Source organism: Mus caroli, chromosome 13, assembly GCF_900094665.2.
Source record: "Mus caroli chromosome 13, CAROLI_EIJ_v1.1, whole genome shotgun sequence".
NCBI lineage: Eukaryota > Metazoa > Chordata > Mammalia > Rodentia > Muridae > Mus > Mus caroli.
In genome coordinates, this window is record NC_034582.1 from 78127123 (window position 1) to 78144193 (window position 17071).

Here is a 17071-nt window from a genome sequence, read left to right on the forward strand (position 1 = left end):
GGGAGTCTCTATGTCTTCAATGTAACTATTGCTGTACAGTATTCATGACAAGCAGTCTGAACAAGAAAAAGGATTCCTACTTCATAGTCATTGTAAATATGAAATTGTCAAGCGAGTCCCAATTAGTCACCGAGATAAAGATAATGTGCAAGTCTCCAAGAGGTGCAACTCACTTAGAACAAAATTCAAATATGCTCCAAAAGAGATTAGTGTTTCAGGTCCCTACACTTAATAAAACTGGTGGACCATGTTTGCCAAATAGTTCTGTCAGGCAAGCAACCATAGTTTAAAAGTAATTAAGCAATTTTGCCCTCATCTTAAAATGCCATATGCAGCAGCCCATGCTTTTGTTGGTTTGAAGTGTATAAGACACTTGATGAAAGTATTGTTAAGTAAAAAAATCCATACAGTATACTTTTTAAACTTCAACAGGTAGAGAATCATTGTAAAACTTGCTTTAAAAAAACATCTAGCAAAGCGTTTGATTGTTTAACATTTTTATTATTCAAGTTCTTACCATTTCATACTACTCCCTGGAGAGGGGCTGAGGAAATATTAAAAAATACTATAGAAATATAAAGGATATTTGTCACTATTGTTTAAATTGATGTATGCTGCTGTCCTATAAACGTCACATCAGATAACCCTGAAAAATTACCATGAATCTCCATAATTACGCATATTCATGATGCTGTTTTGCATACCGCTAACAGCCGAATGCATGTGGGGTGGGACATGAAGGGGGTAAGAATGATGTGACAGATTAAAATTATTACCAGTATCATGGAAATAGACATAGCAATAGTACCATTTTGCTAGGGCTTAGTAAACAAAGGCATATCATGAAATTGTATGTTAATTAAATAAGTAGACATTTTTTTTTTACATATTTTTCCATAAGACACTGACAGGGATAAACTGACCAGAAATGTCATTCTTACTTGAAATATGCTTTTATTTGCCATAAGTTCCTAGGTATAAGGCTGAACCAATGGAAGGAGGAGTGTGCTTTACAGCTTTTTTTTTTTTTTTTTTTTTTTTTTTTTTTTTTTTTTTTTTTGTGAGGGTGGTGCTGGGGCAGATGGAGTGAGAGTGACTTTCAAGCTCACTTAAATATGGGAGTTCTTATATGTCTGACAAACTCTTGATGTCCTGAGTGCAAAATATCTAGGTATGTTTCTTGTCTTTTGATAAATATGAGTCAAATCCAGTAAATATTAAAATGCTCTAAGAGACAGAAAAGTTGTTGGGTCTCTATCTAAATAGATATTTTGTGCTGAGGCAAAGAGCAGAGTTAATCTGGGACTCTAGAAGTAATTATGGACAGAGTTTGAGTAATACAAATGCTTGGGTAAACAGCGACTGTTCTTTCCACACGATTGCCAGTAGAAACAACAATACTGGTATTGTCCTCCACTTCTCATTAGGGGAACTTGCGGAGGGGGTGATGCACTGCGAGGCGGATGGGAAACTGACAGGCAAACTGTGCTGGGAACAACTCTCCTCATCCCACTACCACAGGCTCTGGCTTTTGGCATCAGGAGTGCCAGCTGCATCAGGAGAAGCCAAGCTTGTCATACCATCTTCACATCAAATCTTCAGGGCACAAGAGCCAGACCATAGTTAGAGCTTAATGAAGAAACAAATACAAAAGAGAAGATTAAGCCTTGTTAACACTTGCATTCATTTCCTTGTATTGAAACTGCACTGGGAAGGTTGTCTTATAGAGCCCAGTCTTCTCTTCAGCCGAGAAGTTACGTTAGGGATGCAGTTTTGTATTGTAAAAGGGTAGGGCAGGGAGAGAATCTTTCAGTACTCCTGTAACTATCAGCTAGCAAATTGTTTTGTCAAAAATGCCATATGAAACAGTGATGTCCATGACAACTGTCAAAATTGGTAAATAAATGCTTTTGAAATTTTTATATAATAATATTGGCCTCACTGCCATGTAAGGCATTCCCTTGCATGTATATGTGGTACCAATACACTTCTTTGAAAGAGTAGGTTGTGAAATTCTGCCCATTGTTGGGAGATAGCAGCCTCCTCAATGGCAAGGAGCATTCATGTTTTGTGGCACTACATTACTTTTCAAATTAGTTGTATTTGAGAAAAAGGAATCATATTTTTGAAGTTCTCTATAAAGTATCCAGAAAGTTTGACAGCAGAATGCTACAATTACTATTTTTTTAATTGTTGTAAGCAGTCAGTCAACTACACAAAGGTGTACTGTGCACAGCTAGGATGCAAAACCTGTTTTTGTTTATGCTGTCTACCGCTATACGGTCCTAAAGGGAACACTTAGCTTCATGGAAAAATCTGCTTTCTCCTCCACACTTCCACACTTTGTGTACAGGGTCTTCTCAGAAAGGTCGCATCTGTGCTCCTTACACCGTAGACCATGTTGAAGGGAGGCAGGTTATTTGTGAAGGGATCTGAGAGGGTGCATGTTGCTGTATTAGAAGTGAAACACTTGATTTTTACAAAGTCTTCTAAGTCTTAGACACAAGCTCAATGATATAAGCATATACATATGTCAACCTTTGCTTGATCTGTAGAAAAAAGTAGAAATATGGAGAGCTAGGAAGTATTTCAGGAAGTAAGTTTGTGGCTGTACCCCTCATAGTCATATACAACTATAGATCAAAGCACAATGCAAACTTACTGCTAAATGAGTTTATTTTATAAGAAAAATGCTTAAAATGCACTACAGAAATAGCTGAAAGAGAAGTCATTGCACATCACACTGTATCAATCCAAGTGAATTCACACCTACTCCTACATAGTGATAGAAAGCAAAGGTGTGTAGTGTAGGTTTTACTACATAAAGAGAGCTCAGCCTTGTGTATAGTAGGATGCTACAGTTCATATGTAACTACCAAATTATGTCCCCACTTTTGAAGGCCATTCCTTGAATTTTCACTTGTCTAGTATAAATATGTTCTTTTTGTTTTTATTTTTTTTACTTATATGACTAAAAGAAAAAACAATATTTCTGTAAGACAGAAATGATTTCTTCTGTTCTGTTGGTATCTGATGATACCATCAAACAAATGCCGTGTATCTAGACCTACTGCAATTTTGCTGTTTGGGGTCATTATATTTGCATGATGTGATTTTGTCCATGATAGATGTATATCAAATACACGTATTATAGACTTCATAGTCCACATTCTCTCTGTACTCTAATATCATGGATGTCACCAGCCTAACATGACTGCTTCCTAAGACCTGGGGTCATGTTGTAGGGAGATGACCTCATCAAAAACACTTCTCAGAGAAAATTGTTACAATGAAATCATTATTCAAATGATGCTTGGTATTTTTTTTTGCATTAATTCTCCCATGTTTTCAGACCAAGGACCGTTGCATCCTGAATATTACTGCTTTTTACTTATTAACTTTATTAGTGATCACCATAGTAGTTTATAATTAAATTTGTCAAGCAGATACATGTGGTGTCTCCAAATATATTTGGTTAGTACTTTACTGTTAAGACAATTTTGTGACAACAAATAAATGAGCCTTTTTTTCTGAACAGTAGAACTCCTTTAAATATTTTATTAATTTTATTAATAGTTACTTCAACATTAATTTCTGGGATTAATTTCTCATACTGCCTACCAACTTCAGCATTTGTCACTTAAGGTAAGTAGAGAAAATGTTCTACCAATAGAGTATTTAGAAGAGAATCTCTGCCTCTGTAATTCATTGCACTTTAAGTAGAAGATTGTAAGATGCATAGAACATGTATAATGCATCATAGATTTAATATATACACATAATATCATTAGGGTGATATATACAATAACATTTCAAAAGATACAGTAATAGACAAAAGTAAGTCCACCTGAAGAACAGCATAAACGTAATCGACAGATGTGTCTGTTATTGATCTGTAATCATTGCATGTTTGTATTGCATGTATTTAAATATTTGCCAGCCAACAGTGAACACTAGTGATCTTTCTGTGTGAAATGTATTGTTACTGGAGTCTTTTGAAGGTAACTAGTGCTTTGGTGGCAATGATATATGTGCTAGTCGTCTGGCCCCATTTTACAAGACAATATGAATAAGAGTATATTTGTATGCAAAGCTTAATCTTACTTTTTAAAAACAAAAGATAAAATATATCTTAATTTATATCTGCAAATATTCTCTGTGAATTTAATTAAAGTTTCCTTCTTGTCTCTGGCTGCATATGTATCGAAAGATGGCCTAGTCGGCCATCAATGGAAAGAGAGGCCCATTGGACTTGCAAACTTTATATGCCCCAATATAGGGGAATGCNTATGGGGGACTTTTGGGATAGCATTGGAAATGTAATTGAGGAAAATATGTAATAAAAAATATTAAAAATTAAAAAAAGACAAGTTGATTTTTATGTGAAACATGTAAAGCATCAATTTTTTTCAAAGTACTGAATATCTTGTCTAGTAGAGACAATTCAAATATTAACCCCAAATCTAATGTGTAGTGAAGCTGCATGTCTGGACAGTGGCTATTCCTCTCTTCACTTTTGTGGATTTTAATACCAGAGTCCTGGTAAGAAGGCACTGGCTCCCTTGATCTTGCCTGCCACGTGGTCTCCAGCAGCTGTGGACTGCTGCTCAGGGGTAGAGAGGCTGTGGAGGAATGGAGGAACGATGGCAGCAAGTAGCTTCTCAGTCAGAGTTTTCTAACATAAAGCAGAAATTCTCTCTTGGGGTCCTGGAAAAGACCTAGAAAGAAGAGTCTTCTGTTTGTGGGAAATGACTGACTTGGTGGTGTGGACTGTCAAGTTTATTTTAACCTCAGCCCTGACTCATATGCCTTGCATATGTTCATCTTTTTCACTCTTTTTTTTTTTCAAAACAACTCTTTATTGGGGTCTATAAAATATTCTCTACTAAACCATAGTTTGACACTATCTCACTGTTCATGAAAACTGCTTGTCTTTTGTGAGTCAGTTGGCTATTTTGCTGTAGTGATAGCCTAAGAGCTCTGACTTAGGAGGATACAGTATCATAATTGCAGTTTCTCATCACATAGAACCAAAAGACTTGCTCTTATCAAGGTTCAGGATTAATACCTTCTGTGGCGACTTTAAAGATTACAGAAAAGATTATGTTCCAAAATTCTTCCATTTGACTTGGAGCACAAGAGATGTATCAGCTTAGTGATGAAGAAGAGTCCAGAACAAACTAAAAGCTGAGTGGGCACTTAAGAATGGATATTTCCTCCTAAGTGGTGTGAGTGGGTGTGAGGGAGTCTCAGGGCCTCTCATCGCCTGTAAGAATTAATGGTGCCATGTGGGATCACTGCCTGACTCTTCCGGGAAACTTTCACAATTTACCTAGCACTTTTTCCCAATGCAGGCAACACTTCAAAACTCTGGCTCTTAAACACAATTGAAGAGAATGAAATCGACACAGAAACAATGTGTTTTATCCTCTCCTTTCAATGCTGAAACCATACACAATAAACTAGGTAACTTCCTGAAGAGTTGAAGTGAATTTTAAATATTTGAGCCACAGAGATTTGTATATATGCTATTTTAGGCTCACTCCCACATATTTTCTCTTGAAAACAAAATGTTGAGGGGCCTTTGAGAGTGTATAGTACTGTCTTTATATTCATATATAGTGTGGGACTGCTTGTCACCCATCTTTAGGAAATGGACCTTTAAGTAACAACGTCACGTCACCTAGTTTTAGACACTCTAAGGTGCCATATTTCTTTTTTTTAAGCCACAAATTCTATCATATTTATGATAGTTATTACAGAATCGTCTATCATTTCTCCACAGTACAGAGCTTACTCAGAATGTTTTCTAATATAGAATACACTGGTGTTTTCTTAAATCAACTACTTCATGAAGAAGGATATGGTTCTATGTGTCATTTGTCTACATTTGGATTGATCAAGAGAGCTGACGCATGTAGGCAATAAATAAATAAATAAATAAATAAATAAATAAATAAATAATCAGTGGTCATGCTGTAGGCAGTACATTGACTTGTTAACCTGAATTTCATTCTGACTGTTTTTGTATTTAAATTAAATTCCATAGTGTACATATGTGTTGGGGGATCGAGTCTCACCTAAAGACTAAACCACTCTTTGAAAATAAAGATAGCTGCAAAGGTGCTCACCTCATCCAATACCGTCTCATCCAATCTGTGATAATTCTGTGCACGGATGCAATGTATTTTGATCATATCAACCAGAGACGCCACTCCAACTTTTCCCAGAGCCCTTACCAGCTTTTCTCTGAAGATTCAGAACTTGTGTGATTGAAATCCTTTCTCACAGTAGTGTGAAAGCAACATAAGGCTCTGTGGAGATGGTTCTGTGATGGATGCATACATCAGCAGAGTCCCTTTATTCTTTGGCATTTGTGAAAATTATTTCATGTTTCCCTACATTTTAAGTGCTAATTCATTTATAGAAATCATTCTAGTTTCTTCATTAGAGTAACTGACAAGTATCAATTAGTGAAACTAAAATTGATATTGCTAACATTTTTAAGACATAAAAATTGTATATTAGAAAATTTATGAAAAATAAGAGTAATCTGAAGTTAAAAAGAACATATGAGTTAATTCTTCTCAGCTGTACACTGGTGGTGTCTGCCCATTTGTAAATGAAAATATTTTCGTAAAAGAGTATACATGAATGTTCTACTATGAAAATGTATCTATAAAGAAACTAACCTTTATGACTATTAGTCCGAGTCCCTGCCTCTAAGAAACATAAACATAATCTAATGAATCAAAATATTTCTTCTTAATCTGTATCATTTTCATTGTACACTGTCTTTAAGTCTCCAAAACCTCTCTCTATGTAGTATATAAAGTTGAGGCTTTTTGTTTATTTTTTTTTGTTTGTTTTGTTTCTTTTTTCTAATCTAGAAGTTGATAATTATTTTAGGTCACTATTTAAGCATCTGTTTTAGTGCTAAGTTTATTATTTTTGATAATTTAATAATCTTAATGTGATTTTTACTGAATGAGCTTTTTAGCTGCAGTATGAGGTCAAGATGGTAGTGAATTTACCTTTCTTTCTCTGGTATCAGAGTGTGATGATGTTCACTTCTGGATGCTATCCCCTCAATAAGTTAGCAAATAGTAAATTTTTATGGAAAAGCTTTTTGGGCAATAACTATTTCTCAGAGTTGTGTGATCATTATAAATTTTCATTGTATTAAGACACACCTTATATCTTTTGAAAAGTTTTAAAATATTTGCAAATATTTAAGTTTTTCAAGTAAAAGCACATACATCTCTTTCAAGCCTATTTTCTTCTTTGTGTCTTTAAAAAAAACTAGTGAAGAAATTATTAGATTTTATATTATATAAGAACAGAGACATACTGATTTTACAATCCACTCTCTAGGGCAGGTGTGGAACCCAGTAGTCGATGGCCAGCACAATATGACCTCAATGGCACTTTTTGAAATGCTTTGTCTCATAATGCTTTGTCTAGACTTTTTCAACCTTAGTGTCTTTTTCTTAAGTATTATGGTTTCTGGTTATGTGCTTATATGGGTTTTGTGAGTTTTTCATGCTTTTTCCTTTGTTTTATTTTTCCTGTTTGTTTAATTTTTATTCTAGGGATTGTTTGTTTTATTTTTTGTTTTGTGTTGTTATTTATTTATTTATTTTTGCCTCTTTGTTTTCTAAAAAGAGAGAAAGATGGCATGGAGTTGCAAGAGTTGGGAGGTGATGTGTGGAGGATCTGGGAGGAGGGGAGAGAGAGGATACTGTGATCAGAATATATTGTATGGAAATTTTTTTCCAATAAAAATGTTTAAAAAGTACAATAAAAAGATCACGAGACAGCTGCAGATGGACAAGTAGACACTTGTGCTCATGTTTTATTTTAAAAAGTAATATATCACACAGGTACTTTTTCCTAGTACTGGGATTAAAAGGCGTAGTAATGAAGTGAAGTCCCCTATATCATTCCTCATATCCACTCACAATGACTTCACAACAATGAATTTACATTTTTACGTCTTGGTCTTCCAACTTTTAATTTTTTTCAATTTTATTTTATTTTAGAAAAGACTACATTTTTCTTAAGAAGAATTTCAATATTTATGGCATTACTACATTAACAATATAAGAGATGCTAGACACACCTTCTATAATGCTTGCAACCTAATTTGTAGTTTTACTCTTTCCACATTGTCTAATGTGGAAGTCCTAATGTCTTACTGAACCACTGAACTCATTTTCTCTTTATTGTGTCCATTTCTTTCTTTATCTGCCCTCCATCTTCCTTTTCTTCTGTATTTTCCTCAGCCTTTCATTCTACTCTGGGCTTTCTTCCCTTCCCTGCCCTGGGTTACTCCAGGCCTGCTATAGTGAGCATCAGAACATTTAGCTGCAGTTGGGCTTCTAACCTTGTTCAACTTCAGCGTTTGCAAAGGGATTCTGCTTCTTGAATTCATTAATAGTGTTTTGCCACAAAAGGCTTTGTAGTTCTCTCCTGAAAATAGAGCCTAGCTTAATAACATTCCATTTATGTTAAAGACACATTTAATCTGTAAATGTGACCTTTAGAAAATTTCTCTTGTTTTTCATTAAAGAAACACTGCATTACAGATATTAATTATTCCTTGATGCAGTATTTTAATTAGCTAATCATGTGCTATTTGCAGCAATAAAGAATGTAGTAAGGTATGAACAGTAATACTATGCCATGCAAGATTCATATCAAAGAATCCAATTCTGAAGAAAAGACATGTTCCAGTATGTTCTCTGGGTGCAGTTGCTTCTATGAAATATTCTGTTTAGAATAGTGCTTTCTTCTGTTTTTTTGTTTTGTATTTTTAAATGCCCACGCAAGCCTGTTTAAAATGCTGAACATATCGTTAGGCCCATCACTAATAAGTGAACGTTCACTGATGCATATTAGCAGGCTCCAGCAATGTGTTGAAATTGTCACTGAAGTGTTTGGAATCTGAACACAGAAAATGACAGGCAATGCCGAAGGTCCAGCCCCACTGCATGTCTTCACTGTAGCTGGAGTCACTGGATTGGTGAAACCAGTTTAGGTTCAAGGTCGCTGCTGACATTCAGCTGTCATGGCTTCATTGTCTGCTGGCCTTCTCTCCATTGACACATTCAAGAGTACTTTACAGCAACCACAAAGAGCCAGTCAATTGATACCATTACACTTCATGCACACACAAACCACAAGCCTGCTCAGGACTGTTGATACACTCTAACATTTATTCATTAAGGCATCTATTGAAAATGCAACTTACCCAGCCCCACTCTTAACAACATAGACTTACTTGTTTAGTCCAAACATTTAGCTTCGTCTTTTTCAAGTTTTGCACAGCGTTCTCTAATTGAGGTAACATTATCTGCATTTTAATGCTACACCATTTATGTCCAATGAAAGATTACCTGAAGAACCCTGCCATTACCACACTAGTTTAAATACAGGCAGTTGTATAGAAAAATATACACAAAAGATGTAAGCAGGGGAAAGGGAGATATTTATTTGTTCTGGGAATGCCACGGAAATCCAGTTGCTTAGAAATGAAATAGGAGTCTGGAGTGAAAGGATGGAAACCTAAGCTTGGGTCGGGGAAGACGCTGTGATTACCTCCATTGTTAGGACCCCTTTGAGCTTTGTTGGTGTAAAGAAAAACCCACTAATGAATCTATTGAAGCTTGCCAGAACTTTGTGTGGAAGACAATGTAAGTTATGGTGTTGATCTAAAAAAAAAAAAAATGGTAGTAAGGCGTGTGGATACATAAACCAGCACATATGTCTCTTTATTAACAGCTTGGTCATAAAAACAACAACAAAAAGTTGTTTAAAGATTGTATGTTGCACAACTGGCCTATTTACCATCATATGTTTGAGTCAGTATTCTCAGATGTTGAAAAATTCTTGATGATGAGGTATGAGAAAATATGTCCAATTTTTCAATTTTTAGTTAAAAGATTAGGAAATCAGAGAAATACCACACACACAATGCCTTGTTGGCTTCCTACCATTCTTTGTGAAAAGAAAAAGAAGTTTACAAGTTAAGGTGAAAGGTTGTTTAACATTTTGCATATCTTAAACATGCAAAACTATTTCATTAAAGAATGTAATTAACTGACATTAAGAGTCACAAACCATGTATTATGCATTGTAAAACATATGCTTCCTGTTCTTAATTGTATATGGTGTTTCTAATAAAATTGAATTTATTTTCCAGTCTGATATAATATTCAATTATAGCAGTATATTTAATGCACAAACTATATTATTTTCTAAAACAACGCTATTGATAATGTTAGAATTCAATTGACAATTAGAATAGAAGAAAAATAACTCTAGTCAATTACTTGATCAAGATCATTACTAGTACTAGAAAACATTAGCTGTGTAGTAAATAGTGTAACATATTCTTCTGAAAGTTCTATTCTGAAATTTTACTAAATAATTAAGTATTACATTGGTAAAGCAAAATAACACTAATAAAAAGATTCCTCATACCTCATAGATCTCCATCTACATACATGGCTTGACTTTTGCACAAAAATGAAGTTTGCTAGCTGGGATGAATAATTTTTCCCATAACTCTCTTTGAGGACTTAAATGTGTCAATAGACTTGCTCATATTTTCATGGACATACAAGCACTGTTCCTTCAAACTATACTATTTCAGGGCATCAAGACGAACCAGTAAGTTATCACCATTCTTTCTGACAATGCCAAGGGTCTCTTCTCTCTAAAACCTAAATTTCTAAGCCCCTAGGAGACTTTTGTGGAAATTAGTGGCAAGATTTGTTACCATCTGCTTTTCTTTCATTATATTTTTAAAAATCACATTAAGAAGTATTTACTGCAGGTGTGCACACACATGTGTGTGTGTGTGTGTGTGTGTGTGTGCGCACACGCACGCGCACCCGTGGAATTTGGAGAACGTTCTCAGGAGATGCCTTTCTCCTTCCACTCTGTGGGTTACAGAAGTCAAACTTAGATTACTGGGCTAGGATAGGTCATGCCTTTACCCACTGAATCAGTTGGTTGTTCCCCAACCATTCCTTCTGCATAAGATTTTAAGTCAGAAACGTTGGCTTATTCATTGAGAGATTTTTGGTTGAGGGTTGCAAAACATACAAAATACTCAAGAGCTAAAGGGAATCAACATTCACAGTGTAACTTCTACATGCAAGAAATCTGACTGTACACTATCTGTGTTATTGGTCTCTGTAACAATCCTGTGTATCACCACAAATGTTGTTTCTTTTCATGGATGAGCTTCTACCAACCAAGAAAAGGGAAGCTTCAGCTTAAGGCAAGGCCAATATTTTTCTGAATCTCCTACCATACTGAAAGTATATTCCAGAAAAACAAGCAAGCAAACAAACAAACAGACAAACAAACAAACAAACATGTGAAGAACCTGGATAAGACTTGGCTGGATTTGCTGGTGATGTCTATGGCAAATGCTGCCTTCTTCCTCTTTTCTATACCTCTTTTCTTTCAGAGCCCTATAATGGGCTTTGCATTTTGCCTTTCTCTTCCATCCCTTCCTTTCCCCCAGAGAACCTTGGTGATTGGCTATCTTCTATACCTTTCATTGGCCTTTCATTTCAGTCATCGTTCATGACAGCTGCAGAGGTTCTGCTGAGGATGGCATTTTCTCAGACTTGTTCACACTGTGTCTTTGCCTGGAGCCAGTCCAAATCTTACGGGTCTCTGTAAAAATCTCAAACTTTTATATAATTATACTACAAATAATTCTCAGAACTTTTTGTCAATATTCTCCCTTAGTTCTTATGATTTAGGAGACAATCTTTTATGGTTAATCACCCCATGTTTTCACTGGAGAGCCCAGATGAATCAGCATGTAACAAGTTTTACGTTGCTGTCTGCACATGGGTGTTTCTGTGCACACATGTGAACTTCTAGTGCTCTCTTTCTAATATCTAATCATTCTTTCTTCATGCTGCCAGTGTATAAATAAAATTTTAAATTTTTCTCACATATTTGTTGAAGAAAACGAGTGTGTTTTAAGCACATATTATTAAAGAGTTTTGTAAATTTTTGTGTACTTGTTTATTAGAATGTCAAAGAGATTGTTCCACTTAACAATTAGAAAAGTGCTTTTATTACATGTGTAGTCATTGTCTCTCATAATACAATTTGTTTTTGTCTTTCTGTATTTTCAAAAGCTATTTAAAATGTTGACTTGGAAAAAAATGCCTTTGGGAAAATGACACCAAATAGTATTAAATAATAGCAAAAGGAGAGAGATGACCAGGGAAAACTATCCACATATTTGCTGAAGATAAGTACAGATTTCTATTTTTCTGCTATAATTTGATTTAAAAGATTTAGGATTATGTTAGATTTTTACATTAGAATATAGATTGTTTTGAGGGAGGTTTCTTCCATTATACAATTACCATTTTCACTGTTTTTTTTCTTTTATTAAAACACAGTTAAAGTAAATATTACATGACACCATGACTCAGTATTTCACCCTTTGGTAAAATATATAAATCTTACAAATAATTTACCCAAATTCTAGACTTTTAGAAGCATGGACTGTGCTTGTGCAATCCTCTCTCAGTCATTGTCTAATGTGGAAGGAGTTGTGCTTCATGGTTTCAGCCTGTAATTAGTGAGATCAGTAATCAAGACAGCTGGGATGTATTTTCCTACAAGAACTAAAAGAGTGAGGACATCTGTTTGAGATGAATGAAATGGTCAAATATAAATGAATCTAAATTTGCTGTGTTGTGTGGTTCTTTTCAGGAAGACCAGAGAGTATATGTCCCCCATGAGAATATTTCTTCAGCATCAAAATTGAGTAACCTTTACTTCATGGCAACAGCATTTTATGTCCCAGACAGTAAGTCCTTGGGAAGATGTCAATGAATGCTAACACTAATTGATGTGATCGACCCATATGTGCGCACACACATTCACATGGTGGTATGCAATGGTGGAAAAAACACCTTTTGGCTTTATTAAGAAATCTGTCACTTTTAGGTCAGAGTAAGATTTTGGAGGGTGCCATCTTCCAGTGGAAAGCTATCGTGACCATGGTGGTATGCGAGAGTTGTTTGTTGTTTGCCTTGTTCATGATGCTTAGTCAAGGAGACACTTCCTTTCAGATTCTGTCTTCCAAACCCCAGGGCTCTGTTCTGGGCAGTTCAGCCTAATGGAATTAAGCCTGACATGTTTCAACTCTATTTCTTTATAAAATAAACATAAAACAATGGCTTAGATTTCTAATAAAACTCTGGAAGCACGAGGAACTCCAACTTTCCATATTCTTTACACATCTGTAAATAAAAGCACATGAAAGAGAAGCACAACAGGACAAATCAACATAAATTTGAAATCCACCACAGCATATTTAAATGTGCAGTCTCAGTCAAAGAGAGGCTGACCCCGAGGCTTCGTGCAGTTTGAAGCTAATTGTTTTCGTCAGGATGGGAACGTCTGAAAGTCCATGGCTGTGTCCCACCAGTAAGGCTCCAGTAACTGAGCTGGCCCACAGAGAATGGGCCCACTTTGTAGCGACACAGCGGGCCCAGACATCACCTATTCTGCTCTCCAAACTGTCATGCATAACAACTTTATTGTGCTAAATTGAACTTGAAAGCAACCAAAGGCTATGAGAAGGAGAGGCTATGAGAAAAGCGTGCTGTCAGCTCTGGCAAAGGCTGACCTGGAAAGTAGGCTCAGGGACGGGGAATAAAAGACCAGGCCCCATGAACACAGCATATTGTTTCATTTTAAAGTATGATTCCCATACCAGAGAAAGTAGCAAATGTGATGTAAATTTATTTAAATAGATTCGACCGCTTAAAAGTTTTTCAGCCGCTCTTATCCAACTTTCCCAGCTCTCTGATTCGTTACTTACAGTGGGAATATAATGACATATAGTCATCATTGTAACAGCTTCTTTGCAGGGCACAATGATGATTAATAGCCAGCAGCAAATTTTCACATGGGCTCTGAAGCACTATGGCATTAAGCAGCCAAACAGTCCCAAATCCCCCTTTTCTGTTCCGCTGAAAAGTCCCCTCCTTGTACCTTGTAGATAGGAACAAAGCCTATCTAATTCCAATCAGCTTTTCCCCATTCAAAGGGACCTTCTCTTTTTCATAATTGATTCATGTGCATTTTTTAGGGTTCCCCTGAACTGAAGCCACTTTCCTCCCTTTCTCTGCTCTATCCCCACACCAGCACCCCTCTTTTTTGAGGGAACCAACAGTGCAGAACATTCAGCAACAGCAACAACAGCAAAAATCTGTGGTCTTTTTTTTTTTTTTCTTACAAAAACTATTTGCTAAGTAGATTTCTCAATTAGTACCAGTGTGTGCTTTGGATTTAAAGGTTTTATGACAAAAATTAAGTCCTGTATGTCTCTGTCATGAGTTTGAGTTACGAAAAAGTACGAACTGAAATGTTGAAGGTAGAGACCCTGCATGGATGGGTCCTGTGAGGAACTCTGAGAAGCTTTGGCTCTGGTGAAGCACTCGCAGCTGGGAAAAAGCCCCTGGCTCTAGACATACACTTTTATTTTATCCCTGTGCTGGTAGCTGTGACAGAAGGTACAAATGAGCAAGACTGAAGGCAGAAAAAGTGAAAGCTCACATCCATGGCAGCCTTCTTAAATATCCTTTTGCTCTGTAGCACTCTTACATCATAATTACTAGGAAAAATCTCTGCACAATCGGAAGCAGTGCTCCCTCATACAATCCCCCGTGTCCCGTACCCCCTACCCCCTACTCCTGCTCCTGTGATAGCAAAACACATGGCCTCAGCCAATGGTGTTTTGGGAAGGGATTGCTAAGCTAAACTCATTTGTGCCTCTGTGATAACACAGTAGTCACTTAATACAGGACATTATTCGATATGCTTGAATATTAGTTTAGACTTCGTACACTCTGCCCTCACTTTAATCAATATTGTGAGTGTGTCACTGTTTTCTGGGGACCCATCTCATTTATGCCTATTATCTTTACATAACTATAAACCCTCTCCCCCCTTTAGCTTCCTGATCTAAACAATGTAAAAATTCTATATTCCTTTGCTCTGGAAATGGCCCTGAATGACTTACACACACACACACACACACACACACACACACACACACACGAGGTTATGTCATACCTGAGCGGCTATGAATTGTCTTTTATTTTCAAAATTTAGGAAGAAGGAACCAAACCTGGAAACGCTGCTGATGGTGGAGGCACCAATGATTGTGTCTCTCACAGTTCGGAAGTTGGTTGACCCTACATAGCTTCATTGGTTTCTGGGAGAAATGAGACCATTTGTTGAAAGACATATTATAAGCCACATTTTAAATTTGACACTATCCTGTGGCTGGGTCACAGTTCTCACTGTGAATCAGAGCAAATACTTGAGTGGCCAGATAAAAATATTATGCCATATTGCAGAACAGTGGCCCTTCTTATGGCTTAGTGTCTCCAAAAGTAAGTGAAGGATATAGAAAGTGGATGGAAGAAGTTATGCTCATCATTTTCAACGCAAATTAAAAAGCTACATGTGACAGTAGTTATCTAATACTGTATGTCTATCGTAGTTTTCACTCCAAATCTTAAACAAATGATAGCAGTCGAGTTGACATATAGAATCACAATTTCTCAGAAAGAGTGACAAATCCATACAGCAATGTCACTGGACATTGAACTTTGGATATGGATTATGGGAAGAGTAATGTCATGTGTTGTCACAGGCCTCCTTGTAACAGGGTTACCACAGAGGCTTATACGTGAGTCAGTTCTACAAAATTATGAAACAATGGACTCCTGATATGCTACACTTAGAACCACTACAACAAACCTCCAAACTTGTTTTTTTCTGTCAAAACACATTCTATATTTGAGCCCATACAGATGGGTATCAAAGAATTATGATCGCCCAAGCTGTTCCTTGGAGGACCCCAGTTCTGTCCTGCAGCCATCCTCCTCAGGCTACCCGGGGGCTGTCCTATAAGTACAGACACATGTTACTCCTCCTGTAGATTCTTCTTCCAGAAGTGAACCAAGTGGAGCACAGCACAGATATTATCTCATTAGTCTCAAAGTTATAAAAAATAATTTTTGTTGGGATTTTACTCATAAATTGAATGAATAATTTTGATGTGAATTCTACCATCCTGTCCTTTGTGGTAGCTATCTGCCCTCTTCAATAGGGTGATAGAGTAGGTTGTGGCCAAATTCCAACTCGAGGAAGTTCCCAGCTGTAAGTTCCACGTGTTTGGAAAACTCTGGAAACCTAAAAAGGAAAGTTGGCTCCCTTAAGTTTTTCTGTCATCTTTCTTGAGATTGTATCCATTCTCAAAACATTTGGATGACCTTGTTTCATCTTTCAGCATGAGGCAGATGCTTACTAAAATAAGACCAAAGAGAGTGGTTGTCCTTGAATCACAGTCTGAGCTATGCTTCTTATGACCTAAACTTACCAGTACAACTTTTCTGACCTGATCTGCCATTATTTCCCCAAAATATTATATTCACAAAAAATGGAACTGAAACATAAGTATGAGGCATCAGTCTCCAGATAGAGTGGATAACATTAGTTTATCATATTACAGTGGTAGGTGTGGCCAAGAACACCCTACATTCAGGAGAAACTTCTTGCTATTGTCTCAGAGCAGAAGTTTAAATTCACGGAGATGAGTTGTTTTTCCCCAAACCTGAAGTTCTTAGAGGGACATCTAGGGACACATAGAGGATTCAGGAGTCCTGAATCCTTGTTTTCTGACACTGTGTGAGGAACCAAAGGTCAGAGTGTTATCTTAGGTTTTGGGTTGAAAGTGTAATGTTACCTTGGGCACAGTTTCCTGCTCACCCTGGCACCTCCATCCTTCAGTGTGAATCATTTGAACCCCACAAGATATCTCCCTGACAGGAGAGGGAGAAAAACTTCTATACAAAGAGCTGGAAAGAACCCAGATGTCCCTCAACAGAGGAATGGATACAGAAAATGTGATACATTTACACAATGGAGTACTACTCAGCTATTAAAAACAATGAATTTATGAAATTCTTGGGCAAATGGATGTATCTGGAGGATAGCATCCTTAGTG

The 17071-nt window shown here is 36.5% G+C and overlaps 1 long non-coding RNA gene across 1 annotated transcript; it reads left to right on the forward strand.

The window, feature by feature from the left end:
- Positions 1-1082: 1082 nt before the first annotated feature.
- Positions 1083-12280, forward strand: LOC115029111. The gene is made up of 3 exons (XR_003834685.1): positions 1083-1171; positions 3577-3645; positions 12171-12280. It is a non-coding gene; the product is annotated as an uncharacterized LOC115029111 (long non-coding RNA).
- The last annotated feature ends 4791 nt before the right edge of the window (positions 12281-17071 follow it).